Genomic DNA, 10,976 nt, shown 5'->3' with positions numbered 1-10,976 from the left:
CTGGTGATGTGCCCACACTATTAGCTATTCTGGTAAAAACAGCAAATTCGGAAAAAGCTTGAGACGTTGAGGTTTCCTCCCTGAGTTGCGCATGTGGGCTAACATTCCCATGCCTTCGTAAAGGTCTACGGCTTCATTAGGGAAGTGAATCAGGTGCCTACTGCATAATATTCTGCCTTTAAACAGGTTGTGTTAGGTACTGAAATGATCCCGTTCGCACAGACACCCATTGTGCCTGGCACTGACAGTCTTTCCATCACAGACTGATGAAGCTCCCAAGCAGGGGAGCTGCATCCTGGGATTTTCTGTTGTCGCTCCTACCTGGTCCTATTCTGGCAAAATATTTGCCATCTCAGGTGGACATTATATATCTGGTTGATATCAAAGACCACTGGTTGATATTCAAAGACCACTTCCTCCAAGCTCAGGATCGGTGCATCCCTAAGAGAAAGAAATCGGCCAAGGGATGCAGGAGACCTGCATGGTTGAGCAGGGAGCTTCAGAAAAAGCTCAAGTGGAAGAAGGAAGTTTATAATAAGTGGAAGAAGGGACTGACCCCTTGGGAGGATTACAAGAATGCCACCAGAGCGTGCAGGGATGAAACAAGGAAAGCCAAGGCCGCCTTGGAATTAGACCTGGCTAGGGACATCAAGCACAACAAAAAGAGCTTCTACAAGTATATTGGAAGCAAAAGGAAGACCAGAGAAGTTGTAGGCCCACTGCTGAATGAGGCAGGAGTCATGGTGACGGAGGATGTGGAGAAGGCAGAGTTACTGAATGCCTTCTTTGCTTCGGTCTTTTCTGCTCGGCCCAGCCCTCAGGAGTCCCAGGCATTGAATAAAGTAACAGGGAAAGAAGACGACTTCCCTTGGGTTGAGGAGGAGCGAGTGAGGGACCAATTAGATCATCTAGATATTCACAAGTCCATGGGCCCTGATGGGATGCACCCGAGAGTGCTGAGGGAGCTGGCAGAAGTCATTGCTGGGCCGCTCTCCATCATCTTTGAAAAGTCCTGGAGAACAGGCGAGGTGCCTGCGGACTGGAGGAAAGCCAATGTCACTCCAGTCTTCAAGAAAGGCAAGAAGGAGGAGCCGGGGAACTACAGGCCGGTCAGCCTCACCTCCATCCCTGGAAAGATGATGGAACAGCTTGTTCTGGGTGTCATCTCAAGGCACGTGGAGGAAAGGAAAGCTATCAGAAGTACTCAGCATGGATTCACCAAGGGGAAATCATGTCTGACTAACCTGATAGCCTTCTACGATGGCATGACTAGATGGATAGATGAGGGGAGGGCGGTAGATGTGGTCTACCTTGACTTAAGCAAGGCGTTTGACACGGTCTCCCACAGCATCCTCATAGGGAAGCTTAGGAAGTGTGGGTTAGATGAATGGACAGTGGGGTGGATAGAAAACTGGTTGAAAGATAGAGCTCAGAGGGTTGTGATTAGGGGCACAGAGTCTAGTTGGAGACCAGTGACGAGTGGTGTTCCGCAGGGGTCAGTACTGGGTCCAGTCCTCTTCAACATATTCATCAATGACCTGGATGAGGGGATAGAGTGCACCCTCAGCAAGTTTGCTGATGACACCAAGCTGGGTGGGGTGGCTGACACACCGGAAGGCTGTGCCGCCATACAGAGAGACCTGGACAGGTTGGAGATCTGGGCAGAGAGAAACCTTATGAAGTTCAACAAGGGCAAGTGTAGGGTGCTGCACCTGGGAAGGAACAACCCCATGCACCAGTACAGGTTGGGTGCTGACCTGCTGGAGAGCAGCTCTGTGGAAAGAGACCTGGGAGTCCTGGTGGACAACAGGATGACCATGAGTCAGCAATGTGCCCTTGTGGCCAAGAAGGCCAATGGCATCCTGGGGTGCATCAAGAAGAGCGTGGCCAGCAGGTCAAGGGAGGTCATCCTCCCCCTCTACTCTGCCTTGGTGAGGCCGCACCTGGAGTACTGTGTCCAGTTCTGGGCTCCCCGGTTCAAGAGGGACAGGGAACTGCTGGAAAGGGTGCAGCAGAGGGCTACAAAGATGATTGGGGGACTGGAACACCTCTCTTATGAGGAAAGGCTGAGGGATGTGGGTCTCTTCAGTCTGGAAAAAAGACGTCTGAGGGGTGACCTTATCAACACTTATAAATACTTAAAGGGTGGGTGTCAGGAGGATGGGGCCAGGCTCTTTTCAGTGGTGCCCGGGGACAGGACAAGAGGCAATGGGCACAAACTTGAACATAGGAAGTTCCACCTAAACATGAGGAGGAACTTCTTTACCCTGAGGGTGGCAGAGCACTGGAACAGGTTGCCCAGAGAGGTGGTGGAGTCTCCAACTCTGGAGACATTCAAAACCCGCCTGGACATGTTCCTGTGTAACCTGCTCTAGGTGACCCTGCTCTGGCAGGGGGGTTGGACTAGATGATCTCCAGAGGTCCCTTCCAACCCTATGATTCTATGATTCTATGATTCTATGACATGGCAAAAAAAGGACTGGGTCAGTGATTAAAGACAATTGTGGGTTTTAAATGAGACTTTGTGGTCATGTTCTAGGTGCAATTGCAGCAGGTTGTCCAGAAAACTGAAGCTAAAGTTCTTATTCCACATATAAAACTGCTAAGACTTTCCTGGAAACGTTTAACGAGGAAGAAGGGAGCATATGCTGAAGCTATTTTAAATTATACAGAATGTATCCAAAAAGTGAGATTCTGCCCAACAGAATACGAAGTGTTAAAAGTGCGTTGGTTTTTTTTGTTTTATCTGCAAAGTTTGTGGTTGGATCCAGTTTCCACCAAAGCCTGGGAGAGTTGAAGGCGATGCTCCCGTGATGTTGCATTTATACTTTGATTGCTCAAGCGGCTCCCGATGCTGCTGTAATGATTTCTGCAGGCTACAGGGCACGAAACTAAGGAGCTGTCATCTGGATTTGAATTCAGCTTTCCAGCAATCCGTGGCGTGTAGGCCCAGCATCCTAACTGGGGTTTGTAGGAACAAAGCGTGATACTAAAAAGAGCCTGCTCAGGAACGGGAGCACAGCAGTCAGTCCTTACGCTTGGCAGAGATTAGACATCTGCCCATCATTTCCCACCCACCCTCGCTGTGCACCGCGCTAGCCCTGCTTCGCCAAGCTTTCCAGCAGGCAAGTTAATTAGGTGGAGAACTTACTGGGCTGTACTGGGTTTTGTGTTGCCCTCTTTAGGTCCTGCTGGTTGAGAGCTGCGTTGTGTTGTACAGATGTAGTTTTAGCCTTTCTGTTCCTCAGTTGCCTAACGCTTAACATGGAAAAACAGCAACACCTTTGTCATTAGTGCTAGGAAGATTAAATGCGTTCAAAAGTGGGGGTGGGGGCGGTGTTCTCTGAGGCTGTGGCAATGGAGATTGTGTAAGTGTGAGAACTTTTCCTTTCAGATGAAGTTAGGGATTTCAGTAGGCCTCTTTTTTTTCAAAAGCAGCTGGGGAAGAGGCTGCTTTTCCCTCTGGGGAGAGGAGTCCAGTTTCTGAAGAGCTGAAACACCCCCACCAGAAGACAGATAGCCTGGATGCTGAAAAGGGCATGGATCAACACAAACTTCCTGTAGAACCTGTTAATACTGAGAACGTACAGTTCTGGGGCAAGTTCTAGCTCTATTTTTGTGTCCACCGACCATCCGCTGCTCTTCTGGGTACCAAACTGGTAATACGTGCTGCTGTACTTCTGCCACAGAGACGGTACATGCACACATCCCCAGGCTCGTACACTTGAAGACCAAAACTCAGATGAAAGGCACGGTAGTGGTCATGACTAGAAAATCAGCGTTTCTCGGAAGATAACTGCCACACATTGCCTATGGTGATTATACAAATACCGTGGGATCTGCAAATCAGAATGCATTTACCTGGCACAGATGCCGGCTTTTCCAAGAGCAAATAATGTTTCCAGTAAAGAGAGCTTCTCTCCTAGAATTTTAGAGCTGGACTTCAGAAAACATCTACTGTATACTAAAAAAGGCTTATCAAATCCCTAGGAGAAACACAGTCTAGGTAAAAAAAATACTTTACAAATATCCAATTTATTGGACAAGGAGAAGGCGCTGGTGGCAGCAGGCAATGTAAGATCCTTCTGCCTGAAGAGGCTCAACATGTTTTTCTTTCCTGATCACTGCCTGTGCATTCAAGCTCAGCAGAGGGCACCGAGCCCTCTCGAATGAGCCTTTACAGACTGAGCCTGCTACCTTCTTCCTAACAAAGCTGTACACAAAACAGGAGGAGAGAGAACATATTTTCTAGGATGCTGCATCTGTACCGCGAATTAATTGTAAAAATCAGCTGGCTCTCACTCCGCATTTGGCAAAACATGAATTCACATCTTCCATCTCAGAGAAATACTTGGAGAAAAGTAGGTGCAGAATGTCTCCATTTAATTCTGTAGCAGGACACAGCGTAAGCCCTTGGTGTGTGCTTTAAATTATGTTCTTTTCCTTGCTTGATTTCATTTGACTTTTCCTTTATGTTGTCAAATATTCCTGCTGTTCCACACAGGTAGAGTCAGCCGAACACAAATGTCACCACTGCCGAGAGATCATGCACAAATTTATCCCCTGCATCAGGGAATTTCACATTCATGGAATAGAACAGGGGCAGATCCTGGCATGATATTTATACCTATACCCTGCTTAGGTGCTTAAACTTTCTCGACTTCAAGTTTTGCACATCTGATTCTGCAACACATCCAAAATAGAGGTTATGGCCGATGTCCTGCAGAGCTAACGTGGCTAACGCACCAGATTCTGTAGTAAGAGCAGCACAAGGAGGTGTTGCATCCCTGAGTCCCCAGACAGAACAACGGGGTTCAGGAGGCGCTTTGGTGCAGGTTTGTGGGGACAAACAAGGAGGTGAGACACCTTTGCTGTCCCCTCCTTCCTGGCAGGGTGCAGCAAATGTAAAAAACCTCCCTGGGTTTAGAGCTGGGATGCAAACTCGGCTAAAAATCCTAGAGAGTGTTCCTAAAGCTTAGCCACTTGGTAGCATTTGGTACACAGATGCTAATTGCCTCCTGAAATATTCTTGAATATCTTAGTGCTGTCAGATGGCTTTTTTGTTTTGTAAGCTACACAAGATGTCACAGCTTACAGCATCCTTTTTTGTCAGCGGCACCTTCTGATCATGCGGTGATTCCTTATACACTGTCCCTGGGAAACTGGTGAGGCCAGCAGGTTTGCTGGAAGGGAACGGAGACTGTTGGGGTGATTCAGACTGACGGCTCTCTCGAATGCCGTATTGACTGTGTGGAGGCTGAATGCCCCTCAGGTTATTTCAGCAGAGCGATAACTTACAAGAAGTGATGGCTTTGTTCATTTTGGAGGGAGGCTATGCCCAATGGAAAGCCAGTTTCTCGTTTCTCACTAGACAACAGCTGCAAGTAGAAAAAATTATTAGTGCCCAACAGTTCACGGGGACATATGTTCCTTTGCAGAAGTCAAAAGTCTTGTACAGGTAGTATAAACTAGTGCTGGATCTGCCAAGGGCATACTTCTTGCATGGTGGAATAGTGCTCCTTTAAAAAAAGTCCCTGAAGAATATCTGAAGATGTAACTGTACAGCAAGGGAATCATCGTCATCATCATCCAAGGAAATAGCTCTGTACCACAGGAGCTACCTATAATATCATACGTGATATTTAATGGGATACATGATACTCGTCCATTATAGATTGGGAATGGCACCTCTGGTTAAGATTGTCCGATGCTCCCCTCTCTAAAATTGTTTTTTGATTGTTTGTAAGTTTATCATACTCTTCATGCTGAAATTTTTCATGCCAACTATCTACTTCAACCTGAACAACCTGAATTCTTTGAGTACATTCTAGCCCAATTGATTTAACTGATTCAATAAACTCATCATTTTATTACCCGCAAAAAAATATGGTGAGCTTTTTTTTTTTTTTGGAAAAGCTCTGCTGTTCAGATGCTTTGGAGCAAGAACTAGAAAAGCTGTGGGGGCGGTGTGTCTGTCCAGGTTTTTCCAACATTTCCAGCAGTCTGAAAGCTCCTTGGCTTCTGTTGCTGATGCCACTTAGTGAAATTAATGTCCTTACTGGTTTTGCTGCCAATACCAGAAATCCATTAGAAGGCTGCCAGTGACTTTGTACAGCTGCTTCATGTTCCCAGGACAGTGACCGAGCGGAGCCTGGGTGCTCACATTTTCCATGGCTCTTTGGTTGCGGGCAGGCTGATGCAGTTCCTTCAAATGTCTGCTTTGTCCTCAGCAGCAGGACATCAGGCCAGAGGAGCTAGTTTCACAGTCAGCTCATTAATGCAGCTGAAAATTAACCCTTCGAAAATAGAAGAAAAAATCCGTTTTCAGGTGTCCTAGTTTGCCGAGCCAACAAGATTATGGCAACAAGGTCTAGAGGTGACGCGAGAACGGGAACAAGGGAGGAGACGGGGCCGCGCTGTTGTAAGTCAAGGTAAGATGTTTCTAACTGTCTCTCAGGCTGAAGCAGCAGAACAAACGCTTTTGACAGAAGTTTGTCTTACCTGACAATTTCATCCAGCCAGAGCCCAAAGCAAATCCCAGAGGAAGCCCCGGGAGGAGATCCGCAGCTCTATTCTCAGAAGACTGCCTGGCGAGGAAGGCACACAGCTTTGCCCGTCCTGGTGGGGAGAAGGCAGGAGGGGGATCTGCTGGCACTTAGATGAACACCATCCCTGCTGCCCTCTGCGTTCAACACCTGCTCCAGGAAAGAGGTCTCAGAGCCTCGGGGACCACCGCTGCGTATGGGCAACTATCGAAAGCTGCAGGTTACATGTTGAGAAGCAGAATAATCTTAATTTATTTTTACTGCACACTCTGGGATCCCCAAAGCACACAACGTTTCCACTTGCGCATCGCTGAGGATCAAAACGGCTCCCCAAGGCTGCTGGAAGTTTTATTTGCAGCCACGCATACGTGCACCTTCTGTTGAGAGTACATTTGCCATTTCTCATCTAACCTTTCCATGGATCAAAGCTTGCTTTATTTTGTGTCATTCTTCTTCCAGCCAACATTTTAATCGCTCGAGTTTTCAAAAAATTTGTCTGTTAGGAAGGCTCCCTAGTGCTGTGTAGAAGGGCAGAAAGAAGACAGAGAGAAGAAAACACAGTGAACAACAAGGTCCCCCCCAACGCACTTAGAAACACTCCCAGACTTCTCAGCTTGTTCCCGGGTTTTGTTTACTCTGCCATTGTGAGGAGAATAAGCAAAATTTGTTTGTCATCGCTCTTCCCTCCCTGAGACAGCATGTTATCAATACTTACTGCAGCCGAGCAAAAAATTAAAAATGAATAATTTATACAATTAATGCAGTCTTTTCTCCCACTTATATAATAACTTCCAGAGGTCCACAGATTTCTTTTGAATTTATTCCTTAGTTAAGTTCATTTGATACATCTTAATGATCCTACTGCTCTGTAGATTGAATGTTAATTTTAAGTAATTATGCACATTCATTAAAATGTGCATTGTTTTCTAGTGGCTGGTCAAATAAATCGAGTGATGTCATTTTTATTCCCTGTCTGAATAAATCTGCAGTCACTTCCAGTAAAAACGTACATAAACATGAATGCAGTGCTTATTTTTTTTAATAGTTAGGCATATAAACTTTGAAAATTCTCTTCTGAGTTTGTTTGAACTTGGAAACCGTGATTTCCCCCGTCTGCAAGCAAATGAACACAAAAGGCATGACAGCACATCCAGAGTGAATTTAAAATTTAAATGGGTACTGGCTTGTGGTTTGTTTATTTCTACATCTTTTTCTAGTCCTTCAAGTGCAGCCGATGCATGGAGGCCTCTGTATCAGACTGCTCTATAAAAGACATTATTCCCTCCAAATTCTAGCATCTTCCTCCCTGTAATGCGTTTCCAGCAGATAAACACCATCCTTTTCTACTGCTGATAGGCATTTAAGAGCTTCTTTCGCCACTCTCCAGCAGCAAAAAGTATGTAATGAGAAATAAAAATTGCTTTCCTGATACTGTGTGGCAAGACCACGACAACCTGCTTTAATGCGAGTTTTTCTTTTGATTTCAATGGCAGATGGATCTAGTCCCGCCTACTTTTAGCAGATGGTTGCTTCGCTCGGAAAATCAGCATTTCTTCAGCAGCAGCGTGCAGCCTTGATCAGAGGGAGATGGGCACCCACCTTCCCAAGGTCTCTGCTGTCTTCAAGAGACAGCAGCTTTTTAGTGTTGTGTCAGTCCTCAATAAAATCCCTTCTCATCACAGCATGAAGATTCTGGGAACGTCATAGCAGCAACGGTGCCTTGAAACCTAAAGGTTAGGGTTTCCTAAAAGCTGAAGCACCGTTATTACCATTAACCCTTGCTCTTCGTGAGAATTTCAAGTGTGATTTAAAATCATTTAGATTCTTAATGTAACTAAAAAAAAATAATGTATAAACCCCAATATAATACAATAATAATACAACCAACATAATATAAAGTAATATAATATAATTAAATCAAAAAACTCTACCACCAAAAAACTATTTTGGCGTGAAATCTACAGGTACTGTGGATGGGGAAAGCCCTCCCTCCACACGCCAAAAAACTCTGCCCAAGGAGTATTTCTTCAAAAGCGTGCCCAGAGCAATGCCACTTATTGCCCTGTTGGGAATGCTGGGTATTACTGATGTGGTGGGAGGCTTTGCTACTCTGAAAGAGCTAGGACAGCTACAAAATTATTTCAATTTCATTGATTTACAGGTGTAGGCTTGAAGACAGATGAAATAGGTTCGAGCAGAGGAGCAATACACCGGGAGATGCTACACTGGCAGGCAGATGTGATGATTTCAGTACAAAATGACAATTTTAGCCCTGATTTTTGGGTTGCCATGGTTAGTGCAATCTACTGCCCAAAACGACCAGCTCGGTGGCACGCTGGCACTTTGTGTTCCAGCCAGGATTTTAAGCAAGGGCCGCGGGGGGCTGAGCCCTTGCCCTGACTTCAGCTTCTCCTTCCCCACCAGCGCAGAGCTCTCTCCTGTCTTCGTCCCCATCTTTCATTCTCCGCAGATTTTTGCTTTGCCACAGATATTACTCACCTGCCCAGCCTTTGTTTTCCCTTCTATTTCTAACACGCTCAAATATCCGCCTGATAAAGCATTTCCCCTCTGATTCCACCTCCTCCAACTGTTATTCACGACACGCTGCCTTGCCAAGGGTATCCAATTTAACTGAGGTGCCTCCTGGGATTAATCATGGGAGATAAGCAGGGCAGCCTTGCGGGGCTCTTCATCATCTCCTTTGTGAGTCTGACTGTCCTGTTTTCATTTGTCCGGTTTTTTTTGCATTCTGGCTCATTGTTATTTTTGCATTTGTTCTTGTGAGTGCCAAAGCTCTGTCGAGAAAGGCGCTTGTGTAAGTAGGTAAACTAAAGGAGGTTTCTGTGATAATATTTAGGTACCGATTGTTTTAACGGCCCACTTGGAATGACCTCCGTGGTAACCCAGGTAAATCGAGCTCAAGGCAGAGTCTCCAACCGGCTGGAGACAAAGCTCAGTCCCTCCCCTACTCACACCGAGCCCTGCCGGCTCCCAGGCTGAACGGGGTCTGTTTTACCGTGCACATGACAACAACAGCCATAGCAACAAGTCTGTGAAGAAGTTCGAGGATAAAGTGGGTTGATAGAAATTATTCTTTGAATATCAAGAGTAGTCAGATGAATAAAAAAAAATATAAGCAGTATAAAAGCCGGGATTATAGGGGAATCATATGATCAGCTCAGGAAAAATTCACTCGAAATAGCAGAGATACCTCTTGCCCATGCATAAAATGAGTAAACATCCTTGAGAAGAAAGCAAGCGACTTTTTTTTAAGCAATTTCATGAAAACATCACAGTAAACATCCCGCTTTGTAAGAATGGATACCACTGATTTATACATAGACATCAGTCTCTCACTCTTTGTAAATGTACGTTTGAGATTGATTTAGATAAAACTCTTCTGTTTAGTTAAAAAGAAATCAAAGAGGCTATTGGACACAGAGGTAATCTTCGCGCCCCCCCATCCCCGCCGTGTTTTTAAACAAGAAGGATTTGCACTAGAAAGGAATCCCCGTGCAAAGCGCTTAGTTCGCATTTTCTCATCGCAGGGAGGCAAGCGTTGCATTCCCAGGGGGAGCTGCATCCATCAGAGCGGCAGCAAGCGCGACTGTTCGTACTCTGAACCAGACCGCTATGGTCTTTATGGTTTTTTTCTGAAGAGGGTGCTTGTGCTGAGGGAACAATTACAGGGTTAGCAGGTCTCTAGATAATGATCCTGAAGGAAGCTTTTAGCAGAATAGATTTCCCGCTATTGTAACGCACCTATTCCACTGTTATAATTGTTCCGGATAGATCCCGGTGCTTTCCATTATGCATCGCTCAGATTGCTTTGATAAACAAAGCATTTGCTCATGTTGATTGTAAAGTGAGAAGGAAACTCACACCCTAATCCAATTTAAAATATAGCCAGGAGGTGGATGTTGATTACAGTGTAAATGTAGCCACCGTCACATCAGCGTAAGCCCAGTCGCCGGATTAGTGCACAGGCAGCTTGGTACCTGCAGCGCTGGGGGAAAGGAGCGTTCACCCACTCCCAGTACCCCTGGGAACCTCAAGGCTATTGATTTTCCTTAATCTCCCTTCCTTACCCATCAGAAACATGCTCCTCAGTGTGTTTACACATCCTGCTTCTTCCAACCACCTAGAGGTGGGACGGGAAAAAATACATTTGGGTTAAAATGTGAGCACAGAGCAGGAGTCACAATTTGTGAAAAAAGGCTGTGATTTTATCGGTTAGCCTTGCTGTGAAAAAACTCAGGGAACTGAAGGATGGAAGAAAATAAAAGCAGGAGCAGTGGAAGAGAAATAGGGAATTGAGGGGGAAAGGGAAGAAAGGAGACAAGCAAAAGACAAGGGAAAGCATTATTGGGGAGCAACATGAACATTAATGGGAAGTGATAATCCTAACCCCCACAGAGAACCAGGATTCCT

Source organism: Chroicocephalus ridibundus, chromosome 2 (genome assembly GCF_963924245.1).
Source record: "Chroicocephalus ridibundus chromosome 2, bChrRid1.1, whole genome shotgun sequence".
Lineage (NCBI taxonomy): Eukaryota > Metazoa > Chordata > Aves > Charadriiformes > Laridae > Chroicocephalus > Chroicocephalus ridibundus.
This window is presented reverse-complemented; position numbering follows the sequence as displayed.